The sequence below is a fragment of the Choloepus didactylus genome, chromosome 10 (assembly GCF_015220235.1).
Source record: "Choloepus didactylus isolate mChoDid1 chromosome 10, mChoDid1.pri, whole genome shotgun sequence".
NCBI classification, from domain to species: domain Eukaryota; kingdom Metazoa; phylum Chordata; class Mammalia; order Pilosa; family Megalonychidae; genus Choloepus; species Choloepus didactylus.
The window spans coordinates 65825946-65841784 of record NC_051316.1 but is presented as its reverse complement, the minus strand read 5'-3'; the positions used below and the strand labels follow the sequence as shown (position 1 = coordinate 65841784).

General features: G+C 39.2%; 1 protein-coding gene across 1 annotated transcript in view; it reads right to left on the bottom strand.

The window, feature by feature from the left end:
- CNTLN (centlein) overlaps positions 1 to 15839 on the bottom strand; it is a 421047-nt gene that overhangs the window by 229904 nt on the left and 175304 nt on the right.

Here is a 15839-nt window from a genome sequence, read left to right as displayed (position 1 = left end):
AAAATGTAATAAAAATGCAAATAGCTAAAATAGCAACAAAAATGTAAGCTCCTCAGAATTTTTAAAAAAATACATTGAAGACTTCTATGGATAAAACTAAAAAACTTTATACACAGTAATAAAACATAAATTAAGGAAGACATGCTATGTTCATGGATAGGAAGACTTAAAATAGTAAAGACATCAATTTTCCTCAAGTTAATCCCCACAGGATTTTCCAGGGAGACTGATAGTTGGTTACAATATTATAATGAAGGGTAAAGGGTCAACAATATTCAAAACACTACTGAAGAGAACCTAAGACGGTGGCTAGGTGAGACAGGGCAAAAAAACGCCTCCGTGAAAAATACTAGATAAAAGCCAGAAAGTGACCCAGAACACCAGTTCCAGCTATGTACCAGCCAGACAAGGTCTGCTAAATCCATAGGGACTGTGCATTTGATGAAACCGGGAGTCTGCATTCTAAAACGAGTGAGTCAGCCAGCTGAAAGTCCGGTGGCCGCACTGCGGTGGGGGGAAACCACGGGTTAGTGTTTCGAGATGGACTAGTTCTTTTTAAAAAAAAAAACAAAAAACCCGGGAGCGGCTGAGGTTACGATGGTGAGAACCGTGCAGGGAAACACGGCAGGAGCGGGCTAGGCCAACGTCTCGGTGTCTGGTGTGGAGGATAGCCCTCTGCTGATTATCTTGGAACCAAGGGGGCAGAGGGGAGACAAAAGGAGAAAGAAACCGTGCCCCTTGCTGCCATCTTCCCGGTGGGCTGGGGACCCTCCTGCCCGGGGCTGGAACCATAACTCAGAGCTGCGCCAAGGGTCCCAGTGTGACGGGGAGTGTTTCTCGCAGCACCGCGCACACACCACAGTATCGGCCGTGGACAGTGGCCTTTAGTGCACCCACAACTAATTGTTCCAGAGCTGGGAAGGCAGAGCTGTGTAAAGAGGGGGATATTAACACGACCCATTCAACCATCTTTTCAAGCAGGATGGGAAGGCCGCTGCACGGCCCGGCAGCCCAGGGCTTCCCTGGACGGCCGGCGCGCACTTGTGATGTGACAAAACCTTCACTCAGCAGAGGTCCTGGAAGAGCACGGCTGAGGAGGGGTGCCCACTTGGAAATCCCAGGGACCCTACACCAATACCAAGGACTTGTAGGTCAGCGGCAGAGACAATCTGTGGCAAGACTGAAATGAAAGCTTAGACTCTTACAACAGCCTTAAATCTCCAGGAACACCTGGGAAGTATGATTATTAAAGCCGCCCTGCCTCCCTAAGCACTCAGACACATGCCCCACATTCAGGGTAGACAGCACCAACAACATACCTAAACTTAGTGCACCAACTGAACCCCAGAAGAATCAGATCCCTACACACCACAAAGACAAAGTTGGGGAGAACTGACTTGAGGGGAATAGGTGACTTGAGGACACCATCTGCTCGTTAGAGAAAGTGTATGCCACCAAGCTGCAGCTCTGACAAATTAGAGATTGGTCTTTTTTATATCCTGAAAGAACCCTATCAAGTAAAGCAAATGCCAAGAGGCCAAAAACAACAGAAAATCTTAAAGCATATGATAAAACCAGACGATATGGAGAACCCAATCCCAAACACCCAAATCAAAAGATCAGAAGAGACACAGTACTAGGTGCAATTAATCAAAGAACTAAAGTCAAACAACAAGAGCATGGCACAGGATATAAAAGACATGAAGAAGAGCATGGCACAGGATATAAAGGACATAAAGAAGACCCTAGAAGAGCATAAAGAAGAAATTGCAAGAGTAAAAAAAAATAGAAGAACTTATGGAAATAAAAGAAACTGTTGGCCAAATTAAAAAGACTCTGGATACTCATAATACAAGATTAGAGGAAGGTGAACAACGACTCAGCATCCTAGAGGACCACAGAACGGAAAATGAAAGAACAAAAGAAAGAATGGGGGAAAAAATCGAAAAAATTGAAATGGGCCTCAGGGATATGATAGCCAAAATAAAACATCCAAATTTAAGATTCATTGGTGTCCCAGAAGGGGAAGAGAAGGGTAAAGGTCTAGAAAGAGTATTCAAAGAAATTGTTGGGGAAGACTTCCCAAACCTTCTACACAATATAAATACACAAAACATAAATGCCCAGTGAACTCCAAATAGAATATATACAAATAAACCCACTCCAAGACATACTCTGATCAGACTGTCAAATACTGAAGAGAAGGAGCAAGCTCTGAAAGCAGCAAGAGAAAAGCAATTCACCACATACAAAGGAAACAACATAACACTAAGTACTGACTACTCAGCAGCCACCATGGAGGCGAGAAGGCAGTGGCATGACATATTTAAAATTCTGAGAGGGAAAAATTTCCAACCAAGAATACTTTATCCAGCAAAACTCTCCTTCAAATTTGAGGGAGAGCTTACATTTTTCACAGACAAACAAATGCTGAGAGATTTTGCTAATAAAAGACCTGCCCTACTTCAGATACTAAAGGGAGCCCAACTGACAGAGAAACAAAGAAAGGAGAGAGAGATACAGAGAAATTTAACAGACACATATAGAACCTTACATCCCAAATCACTGGGACACACAATCTTCTCTAGTGATCGCGGATCTTTCTCCAGAATAGACCATGTGCTGGGACATAAAACAAGCCTCAGTAAATCAGTGGTTTTGGACTCAATGTAAAATATGTAATTTATGACAAGAACTACATAATGGTGGGGGAATGGAGGAGTATAGGAACATAGTTTACATGTCCTGTTGAAGTTAAGCTGGTATCAAAGAAAAACAAGACTGTTATAGATTTAATAGGTTAAATTTAAAAGCCATGGTAAACACAAAGAAAGTATCAGAGAAAATGACCATAGAGATGAAAAGTGGAGTATGGGTTACAAGAAGTTGGGGAAGGGGCAATGGGGAGTTAAGAAATGAGTGTAGGGTTTCTGTTTGGGGTGAAGGGAAATTTCTAGTAATGGATGGTGGGAAGGTGACACCATTGCAACATTCTAAATGTGATTAATCCCACTAATGGAATGCTAGGGAGGGGTTGGAATGGGAAGATTTAGGCTGTATATATGTTCCCAGAATTGGGGAAAAAAAAACAAAATGGCAGTCTAAGTAGATAAAGACAATTAAATGCCAAGGATGATCCTGGATGGGATCTGAAGATGGAGGAGAGGGGGCTCAAAGGGACACAGTTGAGACATAAGGAAAAAAAAAAAAGGAAATACAGAAAGTAAGCTTTGTATCAATGCTTAATTTCTTGAACTTCTTAGCTGCGCTTAGTGGGATTGCATAAAAGAATGTTCTTGTTCATGGGAATTGTATATGTGAATTATATTGTTTGTTCAAGGATGTTTGAAGCTTGCTCTCATATGTTCAGAAGGCAGAGCAATAGATGATGGCTGACAGGGAGGGAAAGAAAGAAATGGTGGTATGACAGGATGTTAAAGTTGGTGGATCGGGGTATTGGGGGGGAGGGGTATGCTGGAGTTCTGTGTATGGGGTTTGTATGGTTTTTGCAACTGTTCCTGTAAGTTTGAATGTATTTCAAAATAAAAAAAAAAACACTACTGAAGAAGAATAAGGTGAACAAAGACTTGTCATAGTTATGAAAATTACTATAAAGCTACAGTAATAAATGCAGTGATGTTTTTAGATAATCAGAAAAAAACACACAATGCTACTGAAAACAGAGCCTAAAAATGAATCTATATAAATATGGACCCTACATATAAGCAATAATAAATGTCAGAAGTAGAAGTGTAGACCAATGAGGAAAAGAATAAATAGTGCTGAGAGAAACAGATATCCAGATGAAAACAGTTACACTGAATTCCGTTCTTACCCAAAACACAAAAATCAATTCCACATTGTTTAATGACTTATATGTGGAAATCAAAACTATAACAATTTAAATGAAAATACAGAAAAATATCTTTATGATTTCAGAATAAGGTATGATTTCTAAAACAAGATACAATGAACATCAATTTCAAGAGAAAAGTTTGAGTGATTCAACTACATTGAAATTAATAACTTCTTTTTTTTTTCCTCAAAAGATACCATAGACTAAAAAGCCACACAGAGGAATAACTGTAACACTTATAACCAATATCTGAGACTCCTAGCTGATCTCTAAATTCATTTCCTCTTCTTGTTCGGCACAAATTTCCCTTTTTTTGTAATGATGTAACATGTAAACAAATAACCGAGTTCTGGCCAAAGGAACACAGTGATGTGTCCCGCTTCAAGGTCTGATCTGTAAAAACCACCCAAATATGAATTTCTAGGCCTTTTTCTCCCTTAGGTTTTTTTTTTTTTTACCTCTTCTAGCTTGGCTGGAGAAGAAATGACCCCCATGACAACTTTGGGAGCCACATTTCAAGACAGTGGTTCCAGAAGCTGAAAGAAGCCTAGGGGTCTAAATTACTGCTTAGAAGTTTGATGCCCAAGTGTGCCGGTTTGAATGTATTATGTCCCCCAGAAAAAGCCATATTCTTTGGTGCAATCTTGTGGGGCAGACAGAATAGTGGGGATTAAGTTGGAATGTTTGGATTAGGTTGTTTGCATGGAGATGTGCCCCACCCAGCTGTGGGAGGTGACTCTGGTGGGATACTCCCATGGAGGTATGGCCCCACCCATTCGGGGTGGGCCTTGATCAGTGGAGCCATATAAAACATGCTGACTCAAAGAGACTGAATGGAGTGCAGCTGTGAGTGACGTTTTGAAGAAGAGCAAGCTTGCTTGAGAGGAATGTCCTGGGAGAAAGCCATTTTGAAACCAGAACTTTGGAGCAGATGCCAGCCACGTGCCTTCCCAGCTAACAGAGGTTCTCTGGATGCCATTTGCCATCCTCCAGTGAAGCTTATAGTAAAATGCGAGCAGAAAGAGATAAACTTAGAACTGAACTCTTGGGTTCAAAGAAACCAGAAGCTGATGGCTTGGAAAATTACGAGCTTCCAGGGGGTGGAATCCCAGAAGCTACAGCCCAACGTGAGGATGTAACCAAACATGGAACCCAGCCACCATTTCACTACAAGCCAAGATTGGAGATGGAATTATCCAGAAAGGATTTGTGGAAAGTCCTATTGTCTGATGGCTTTGACCCCTGCGTGCTTCATGCAAAGCCAACAGAATTTTTGCGAGATCTTTATAGACAGAGCCATTGCCGGTCTGGACTGGAGGAGACAGACAAGGAAAAAATTAAAGGAAAAATCTCTTCAAAGACAGAGCCATGGAGGTTGAGGTCTGGAGTCAGGAGGTCTTGGGCTGGGAGAGCGGAGCAGCCCACATGCATGGAAAGGGTGAGTTTGCCCTGGAGGTCGAGGGCGGGCTTTCCGCCTCGATGCTCTGGAAGAGTTTTGCCACCTCAGGTCCCAAAGAGGGTGGAGCACATTTCCAAGGAATTGGGGAGAGCCTGGCTGCCACCACACTGTTCTGAAGGGGTTGAGCGTGTGCCCCGGAGATGGAAGGGAATCCGAGAGCAGCCCCGATGTTTGAGGAGGGTGGGGCCGAGAAGGTGGTCTCCCCAATGTGTGGGTATGTTGGAGCACTCACCTAAGCGTTTGGAGAGGAAAGGGCTGCCAAAAAGGCCCTTAGGAAGGGTTAGGCTCCCACTCTCTCAAGCCCCAAGGATGCAACGTTGTTCTGTTAATGACTCTCAGACTTTGAAATCTAATGAAGTTTGTCCTGCAGGTTTTAAGAACTGTTTTGGTCCTGTTAACCCTGTTTTCCTTACTGTTTCTCCTTATGGCAATGGAAATGTTTATCCTATGAATGTCCCTCCTTTGTATATTGGAAGCATATAACTTGTTCTAAGTCCACAGATCCAAGCTAAAGGAAAAGTTTGCCTTAGGACTGACCACGCCTATATTTGAGTTTGATGGGATTTTGTACTTAACTATTGTTACTGAAATGATTTAAGTTTCTGTGGTATTGTGGGATGAATGTATTTTGTATTTGGAAAGAATATGTTTTTCTGGGGTTCAGGGGGTGGAATGTGCCAGTTTGAATGTATTATGTCCCCCAGAAAAAGCCATATTCTTTGGTGCAATCTTGTGGGGCAGACAGAATAGTGGGGATTAAGTTGGAATGTTTGGATTAGGTTGTTTGCATGGAGATGTGCCCCACCCAGCTGTGGGAGGTGACTCTGGTGGGATACTCCCATGGAGGTATGGCCCCACCCATTCGGGGTGGGCCTTGATCAGTGGAGCCATATAAAACATGCTGACTCAAAGAGACTGAATGGAGTGCAGCTGTGAGTGACGTTTTGAAGAAGAGCAAGCTTGCTTGAGAGGAATGTCCTGGGAGAAAGCCATTTTGAAACCAGAACTTTGGAGCAGATGCCAGCCACGTGCCTTCCCAGCTAACAGAGGTTCTCTGGATGCCATTTGCCATCTTCCAGTGAAGGTACCTGATTACTGATGTGTTACCTTGGACACTTTATGGCCTTAAGACTGTAACTGTGTAGTGAAATAAACCCCCATTTTATAAAAGCCTATCCATCTCTGGTGTTTTGCATTCTCCAGCATTAGCAAACTAGGACACCAAGTAATACCTACATTGGACTGTTATGTAAATAAAAAATAAATTATTTTAAACCACTAAGATTTAGGAAATTATGTTAAATAATACAATAACTCCCAAAAAAGAAAGATTAATATTCTGAATAAAGAACGTCAACAAAAGGCAAACATCTAACAGAAAAAATGGGCACAGGATATAAAGTTTTCAAATATAAACGTAAGACGCTCAAGTTCATTAGAAATCAAAGAGATACAATTTTATCCCCTCTAAGAATGCAGCCAAGAAGGCTATAATTTGGTACAGTCACTTTGGAAAACAATTTGGCATTTTCCTGTAAGCCTGGACATTTGTATGTATGGCCAATTTCACTCTTAGCAATAAATTCTTAGAGAAAATTTTGCAAATGTGTATCAGGAGATATGTACAACAAATTTCCTAATACTGTGTAAAAGTTCCTGTAGCACAAAAATTCCAATTGTTCACTGACAAAAGAATGGGTAAATAAATTGCAGTTTATTCATATAATAGATTGCTGCAAAGTAGAAGAAAACAATTATACCTACATTCAGCAACAATTAATTATCTTACAAACATAAACTTCATGGAAAAAAACCTACTTGCAGATACATAGAGGATGACAGTTTTCAACTTTAACATAAAAGCAATACTAATCAATATATCATTTAAGAAAACATAGTTTTAATAGGTGAGAATTAAATAAACACAAAATCCAAGATGGTGGTTAGATATCTTCAAGGAAAAAAGTAAGATGGGATCAGGAAGACACACACAGGCAGAATCAAGAGTAAATTTAAGGCTTAGGTTTGTTTCTGTCCTTTAATGAAAAATATACCTCCAAGGCAATAAACAGGGCGCTTCTGCATGAAAAAGATAAGCCATTACTCTGAGATAAGAATAAGCAGTCATTGAGCATTTAGCTAGTTAAGAGCAGGGTGTTACGAAATCAAAGGTCACAGGTTTCAATCCCATATGAACCAATTAGCTTTACCCTTTTCTATGGCACAGACAGTCAGCTAGCTCACAAATAATTTTGATTATAAGTGGTATCAGGAAAAAGAGAAGATAGATCAATACAGGAAAAAAGAAAACTACCTTAAGTTAACTAATACAAGGTAAGAAGTCTCTTTTTTGATATAGTAATACTAAAAGCTAACATTTTACTCTAATTGCTTTCCATGCATTACCTAGTGTAATCTTCAAAATATTCCAATGCGGTAGGTACAATTATACTATTCACTTTATAAAAAAGAAAACTGAGATATGGAGAAGCTAAGTAACTTCCCAAGGTCACACAGATAAGTCATGAAGTCTGTGATTCAAACCCATGTAGCCAGACTCCAGAATTTATGCTCTTATTCATTAACCTATAAATACATCCCACAAAATTACACACACAAAAGTCCCACTATAAGTATTTGAAAAAATAAATTAGGAATAGGAAAAACGGAAAAACTAATACAATCTTTCTACCATTTCCCTTCAACTGAATATTCCAGTTGCTGCTTAGTCTCATATTAATCAAAGTGTGATTCCTGGACTAGCTGTAACAGGATCACCTGTGTACTTCATAGAAGTGCTGAATCTCAGGCAACACTCCAGACCTGCTAAATCAGAACCTGTCTTATAGCCACAGCCCACCCCCCACCCCCCATAATTCAGATGCATATTAAAATTTGTGAAGCAGTTACCTATTCTCAATATCCAGAACACATCATGCACGTTCTCACTTCTGGGCATATGCTATTGCACTTCCAATGAGAAACTCATATACAATTTTCAAACTTATCTTTGAAAGCTTCAGCAACCATCCTCCCTTCCATACATATATTCCCTGCAAAGACTGTCTCCACCAAGCTCCTACTTTGATTATACTTCCATTACAGCACATTTCACCTATGAGATTCATAAGAGAAGAGGCCATGTTATTCATCTTTTTATCCCTTGTTCCTAAAATTAGTACCTACAATACAGCAGGAGCTTAATAAATGTTGACTATATAATTGAAAACATGAATGAATGAAGAAAGGATGGGTGGATGGATGGACGGATGGATGGATGGTTAAAGAAGTGAGTCTAGTTGAAATTAATCTTAAAGATTTATAGTACAGACTTGATCGGTATGTCACTAATTGGTAGAAATCCTGAGTCATCCTTTTCTCTCCATTCTGACTGCTACATCTCTAAATCAGTATTTCAACAACTCTCCTCTATCTTCATTGTCCCCTAGCTACTAGGAGAGCCATTTAAGTGATCTTTCTTGATTCGGAAAATGGCAACTCCAGTCATCCAGGTACTTAGGCCTAGAAATCTTGTATTCATTTTTAATCCTCCGTTCTCATACTTTACATCTAGGCTTTATCAAGTCTTGTGGGCTCAATATTTGAATCATTTCCAGAGTCAATTGGAATAGATATCCAGACCAATAAAACTAACATTTAGCTAGACTGACAAAGAAAAAAAGATAGAGGACAAACGGAAGGCCATTCTGTGGTCACGGACTGGAAGACTAAATATTTGTAAGATGTCAATTCTACCCAAAGTGATTTACAGATTCAATGCGATCCCAATCAAAATTCCAACAACTTTCTTTGTAGAAACGGAAACTCCGAATATCAAATGTATATGAAAGAGTAGGGGGCTCTAAACACCCAAAGCCATCTTGAAAAAGAAGAATTAAGTTGGAAGACATGCACTTCATGATCATGAAACTTATTACAAAGCCACAGTAATCAAAACAGCATGGTACTGGCACAAGAACAGTCATGCAGCCCAATGGAATCGAATTGAGAGCTCAGAAATCAACCCTCATGTTTATGACAACTGACTGACAAGAAGGCAAGGACCACTCAATTCAGAAAGAATAGTCTCTGCTGGGAATACTGGATCTCTACTTTTAAAGAATGGAGGACTCCTACCTCACACCATATAAAAAAAAATCAACTCACAATGGATCAAAGACCTAAATATATGAGCAGAAATCTCAAACTCCTAGAAGAAAATGTAGAGAAGCATCTTCAGGACCTTGTGTTAGGCAATGGCTTCTCAGACTTTACAACTAAAGCAGAAGGAAGAAAAGAATTTTAAAAAAAGGGGGTCCTCATCAAAATTAAGAAATTTTGTACCTCAAAGGACTTTTTCATGAAAAGTAAAATGACAACCTACACTATGAGAGAAAATATTTGGAAATCGAATAAACAATGAGTGTTCAATGTCTAGAATACATAAAGAAATCTTTCAGCTCAACAACAAAAATATCAAAGAACCCAATTTAAAAATGAGTAAAAGACTTGAATAGACCTTTCTCCAAAGAAGATATACAAATGGCCAAAAAGCAAATGAAAAGATGATCAACATCATTAGCCATTAGGGAAATGCAAATCAAAACCAAAACAAGATACCATTTCACGCTCTCTAGCACGGCTACTAATAAAAAATGGAAAATTAAAAGTGGTGGACAGGATATGGAGAAATAGAACACTCATTCATTGTTGGTGGGAATGTAAAATGGTGCGGCCACTGTGGAAGACAATTTGGAATTTCCTCAGATAGTTAAGTAAAGAATTACCATATGATCCAGAAATCCCATTCTACTAATATACCCAAAAGAATTGAAAGCAGGTACTCAAACAGATACTTGAAAATTGATGATCATAACAGTATTTTTCACAACTGCCCAAAGATGGAAGCAGTCCAAGTGGCCATCAACCAATGAATGGATAAACAAAATGCGGTATTTACATACACTAGAATATCAGCCATAAAAAGGAATAATGTTCTGATACATGAGACAACATGGATGAACACTGAAGACATCAAGTTGAGTAAAATAAGCCAGAAAAAAGGATAAATATTGTATAATTTCACCGATATTAAACAATTAGAATAAGCTAACTTATGGAGTCAGAATTTAGAACAGAGGTTACCAGGGGATGGAGTGGGGGTAGAAAATAGGGAGTTAAGGCTGAAAATATACAGAGGTTCTGTTTGAGACAATGTAAAAGTTTTGATAATGGATGGTGGTGATGGTAGCAGACCATTGTGAACATAATGAACAGCAATGAATTATATATTTGAATGTGATTAAAAGGGGGAATTTGGGGTTGCATATATGGTACAAGAATAAAAGTTAAAAAAAAATCAATGAATTGCACAACACAATGAACCCTAGGTTGAACCATACAATCATATAAAATGTGTTTTCATTAATTGTAACAAATGTTCCACACCAATGCAGGTGTGGTATATGGGAATCCTGTATTTTATGCATGATTGCCTACTACCCACAACTTTTCTAATAAAAGATACACACACACACATATAAACACACACACACATACATACACACACACTACTCTGTTTAAAACTCTTCAAAGATTCCCACTTTATTTAAGATAGAATCTAACTTTCTTAATATAAATACAAAGCCCTCCATGGTCTGGGTCCTGCTTACTTCTTTGGCTGCCGTAACACTTACCCAAAGCCCCTTCCTCCCTGCCACAACATATCCACATTCTCTACAGCACAGGTTGAGTGTGATATATTCTGTTCTTCCTAGTTACCATACACTCTCCCACCTCCTGGGCCTCTATATTTGCTCTCATTTGGACAATCCTTCTCACACTCCTTTGTCTAGCTAACTCAATGTGGTACTAAACCAGTATACTCATCACAGGCTCACAACCTCAGAACTTCCCTACTTGTAGAAGGCAGCTCACAGAGCTCTCCTATAGAATGCTGTGGGAGACCAATCAAGTTGTGGCTGCCTGGGGCAAGGGACTGCTGCTGGAGTGCAGTGACCAGGACCATTAGAAAATGTTTCCAAGGAAAAAGGGGGCATTCATATCTCTGCAAAAAGTTAAATTCCTAGGGTCACAGATGAATGTCCAATAAAGATGCATGCACAGCAAGGACCTACGGCATTGGGGAGAAAATATAATCAATGGAAGCTAGAGTCTATAGTTAACAATACACTGTAATATGCTTCCATTAATTGTAACAAAGGCAATATACCAAAGCTAAATGTCTATAAGAGGGGGATATAAGGGAAGTGTATGGGATTCTTGATGATGGTGCTGCTGTCTGACCTTTTTATTGTATTTTATTTTATTTTTATTTTTTTATTATTCTTATTTTAATTATTTTTTCTTTTCTTTCTGGTAATGAATGTGTTCAAGGGCTCTTTGTGGTGATGAATGCACAACTATATGATGATACTGTGAACAACTGACTGTACACTGGATGATTTCCTGGTATGTGACTACATCTCCATAAAATTTCAAGGAAAAGAATAAACAGCAGGATATAGGTGCTGGAGAAAACATGGAGAGAGGGAAGTACCTATTCAATGTTGGTGGTGAAGTAGAATGGTGCAGCCCATCTGGAGGGCAATATGATGGTTCCACAAGAAGCTAAGTATGTGGGTGCCATAAGGTCCTACAATCTCATTACTGGGTATATACTTGCAAGAATTGAGAGCAGGGACATGAATGGACATTTGCACTCTGGTGTTTATGGCAGCAGTATTCACGATTTGCAATGAACAGAGGTGGCCTAAGGGTACACTGACTGATGAATGGAATGGTGAACTGTGGTGTATGCATAAAATAGAATACTGAGTGGCTGCAAGAAGGAATGACATTGTAAGATATGCAGCTAGGTGAATGGACCTTGATGACAGTGAAATAAGCCAAAAATGAAATGAATAACATTATAACACCTCACTAATACAACATAACTATAATGTGCAAACTGAGAATGGAATCTTAGAGCATTTCAGGGGAACGCTTATTGTAATGGTCCCTAGATTGTAAGTTCTTACAGCAGTCGCATCAGTTTCTGAGTTGTAATGGCTATCTCTAAATTCTGAGATGCTTATCTCTTTGTGTATAACCTGGTTGGTCTCTGGAACTTTAGGTATCTGTGCGATACCTGAGACTCAGAGCTAGAGTTCAGCATGTACAAATGTCAATATTAACCCATACAGCAACTGTCAAAAAAGCTGAAAAAGTTCAGACTTCAATTAGAGATATGAATGAAGCTTATCTGGTTAGTTCTAAGGCAAATCAGACTAAAGCATAAAGGACAATATTGAGGGTGTCTTAAAACTTCAACTTCTATGTGAGGCCAAAGGAAGAGGTGTTTATTTGGTGCAAAATCTATATTTTTTGTAGCACACTATATACTTTAACTTGTATGGTCCATTTATTCAAACACCATAATTACATGGAACTTTGAATAGGGAGTGAGATCTGGTTGGTTTGTACATGTTAGTGCGGGGCCCTGACACATCCCAAAGCAATTTGGGCAGACAATAAAAATATATTTGCAAAACCCCTGTGCTGGTTTGGATGTATTATGTCCCCCAAAATGCCATGTTCTTTGATGCAAATGTGTGGGGACAGATGTATCAGTGTTGATTAGACTAGAATCCTTCGATTGAGTGTTTCCGTGGAAATGTGACTGAATGAACTGTGAGTGAAACGTTTGATTTGATAATTTCCATGAAGGTGTTACCCCATCCATTTAGGGTGGGTGTTTATTGGATCACTGGAGTCTTATAAAGGAATTCACAGACAGAAGGATCTGACAGCAACTGAGAGTGACATTTTAAAGAGGAGCTGAGCTAAGAGAGGACAAAACACCCCTACAGCAACATTTTGGAGGACACCATTTTGAAATGCAACCTGGGAGCAAGTAGATGCCAGCCACATGCCTTCCCAGCTAACAGAGGTTTTCCAGACGCCATTGGTCTTTTTCCAGTGAAGGTACCTATTCTAGTTTGCTAACGGTACCGGAATGCAAAACATCAGAAATGGATTGGCTTTTATAAAGGGGGTTTATTTGGTTACACAGTTACAGTCTTAAGGCCATAAAGTGTCCATCAACAAAGGGTACCTCCACTGGAGGATGGCCATTGGCATCCAGAAAACCTCTGTTAGCTGGGAAGGCAAATGGCTGGCGTCGGCTTGCTTCCAGGTTGCTTCTCAAAATGGAGTTCTCCAAAATGTCTGCATCACCTTGCGATGGCTGTCCTCAAAATGTCTGTCTCAGCTACAGCTCACTCTCTCAACTTCTGTGCATTCTTCAGAGTGTTCCTCTTGGCTGTAACAAGCTCGCTCCTTCTGTCTGAGCTTATATAGTGCTCCAGTAAACTAAACAAGGCCCATGCTGAATGGGCGGGGCCATGCCTCCACGGAAATTATCCAATCAGAGTTACCACCTACAGTTGGGTGGGTCACATCTCCATGGACACAAACCAATAGGTTCCAACCCAATCCACACTAATATTTCTGCCCCCACAAGAATGCATTAAGGAATATGGCTTTTTCTGGGGGACATAATATATATAAACTGGCATAGTACCCTTTGTTGATGCCTTACTTTGGACACTTTATGGCCTTAAGACTGTAATTTTATAACCAAATAAATCCCCCTTTTATAAAAGCCAATCCATTTCTGGTGTTTGCAAAAGGGCAGCATTAGCAAACCAGAACAGCCTCCTTGAGGGACTGGGGAAAACTGTGGAAATATTAAACTTTGCCACCTAAGGAATTACTGAAATTCTAACAAGCACTGGAGCTACCAATTTAGAAAGCCAAGCCCGCGATCTTGAGGCTTACCCTTATTAAGCCTGTTACTACAAAGGAGAGGCTAAGTCTACTTATAATTATGACTAAGAGTCACCCCCAGAGAAACTGTTCTGTTGCTCAGATGTGGCCTATCTCTCTAAGCCAACTGCGCAGGTAAACTCACTGCCCTCCCCCCTACATGGGACATGACTTCCAGGGATGAACCTGGGCCTGGCATCATGGGATTGAGAAAGCCTTCTGGACAAAAAGGTGTAAGAGAAGTGAAACAAAATAAAGTTTCTGTGGCTGAGAGATTTCAAATGGAGTCGAGAGGTCATTCTAGAGGTTATTCTTATGCATTATATAGATATCCCTTTTTAGTTTTTATTGTATTGGAATAGCTAGAAGGAAATACCTGAAACTGTTGAACTGCAACCCAGAAGCCCTGATTCTTGAAGACGACTGTATAACTGTATAGCTTACACAGTGTGACTGTGTGATTGTGAAAACCCTGTAACTCACACTCCCTTTATCCAGTGTATGGACAGATGAGTAGAAAAATGGGGACAAAAATTAAATGAATAATAGGGGAGGATGAGGGGTATGGGATATTTGGGGTATTATTTTTTTTACTATTTTTATTCTTTTTTTTTGGAGTAATGAAAATGTTCAAAAATTGATTGTGGTAATGAATGCACAACTATATGATGGTACTGTGAACAATGTATACCGTGCATAACTGTATGGTACTGAATATATCTCAATAAAACTGAATTTTAAAAAAATTTAATGAAAATGATAAACATTTTTACAGTTACCTTTGGTAAGAGAATCAAGGTATTGGACAGGGGAGATGCATACAAGTAGATGTAAATATAAGTAGATGTAAATCATGTTCTAGTTTTTGGGTTAGATGGGACCAAGGGTGTTTGTTATAACAAACAAACAAATATTAATAAGCAAAATGGGATTATGCATGTGACATAATAGTGTTTCATGACCCAATTTGTATGATTAATTCAATTTTGTGCACTTGATATAAAAAAATAAAGTAGAACACAAATTTAAAAATTGTCATCTTCAGTTGGAGCTGTTAGCAAGACAATGTGCTGGATTCAGAAACTCCTGTTGAAGAATCATTAAACAAGCACTTCAGCACCCAAGTATCTGCTTGGGTTAATTCCACTTCTAAACTAAATTATAAAATTATAAAATTTAAAGAAATGCTAAGAGCACCTTAAAAACACTTCAATAAACAAATTTATAGAAATAGGGTATTAAATAAAAAAGAAATCTAGAGCTGAAAGTGACTTGGGAATCTAAAAGAGGAACCTTTGAAACTTTTCTATATGCCAATCTCTGTGCTTGACAGGTATCATCTTGTTAATCCTCAAAAACTCTATACCATAGATACCATTAATGTTATTATATTTACAGGTGAGGGAACTTTGGCAGAAGAGTTAAGAGTTAAGAAAGCTTACAGGCAGAGCTGTAATTTGATCACAGGTTTATCTGAATCCAGAACTTGGGCATTTATCTATACATTTATAGTTACTCATTTAATAGAGCCAGAAATAGGCAGAAAGGTCAAATGACCACTAAAAAAACATTCATCAGGTAGTGGCAGAATCTGGACTGATAGTTAAGTACTATATACAAGGGACTGTGGCCAAGTACTTTATGAGACTCTTTATTCAATACTCTTTCCATTCAATTACTTAATTCCATTAGAAA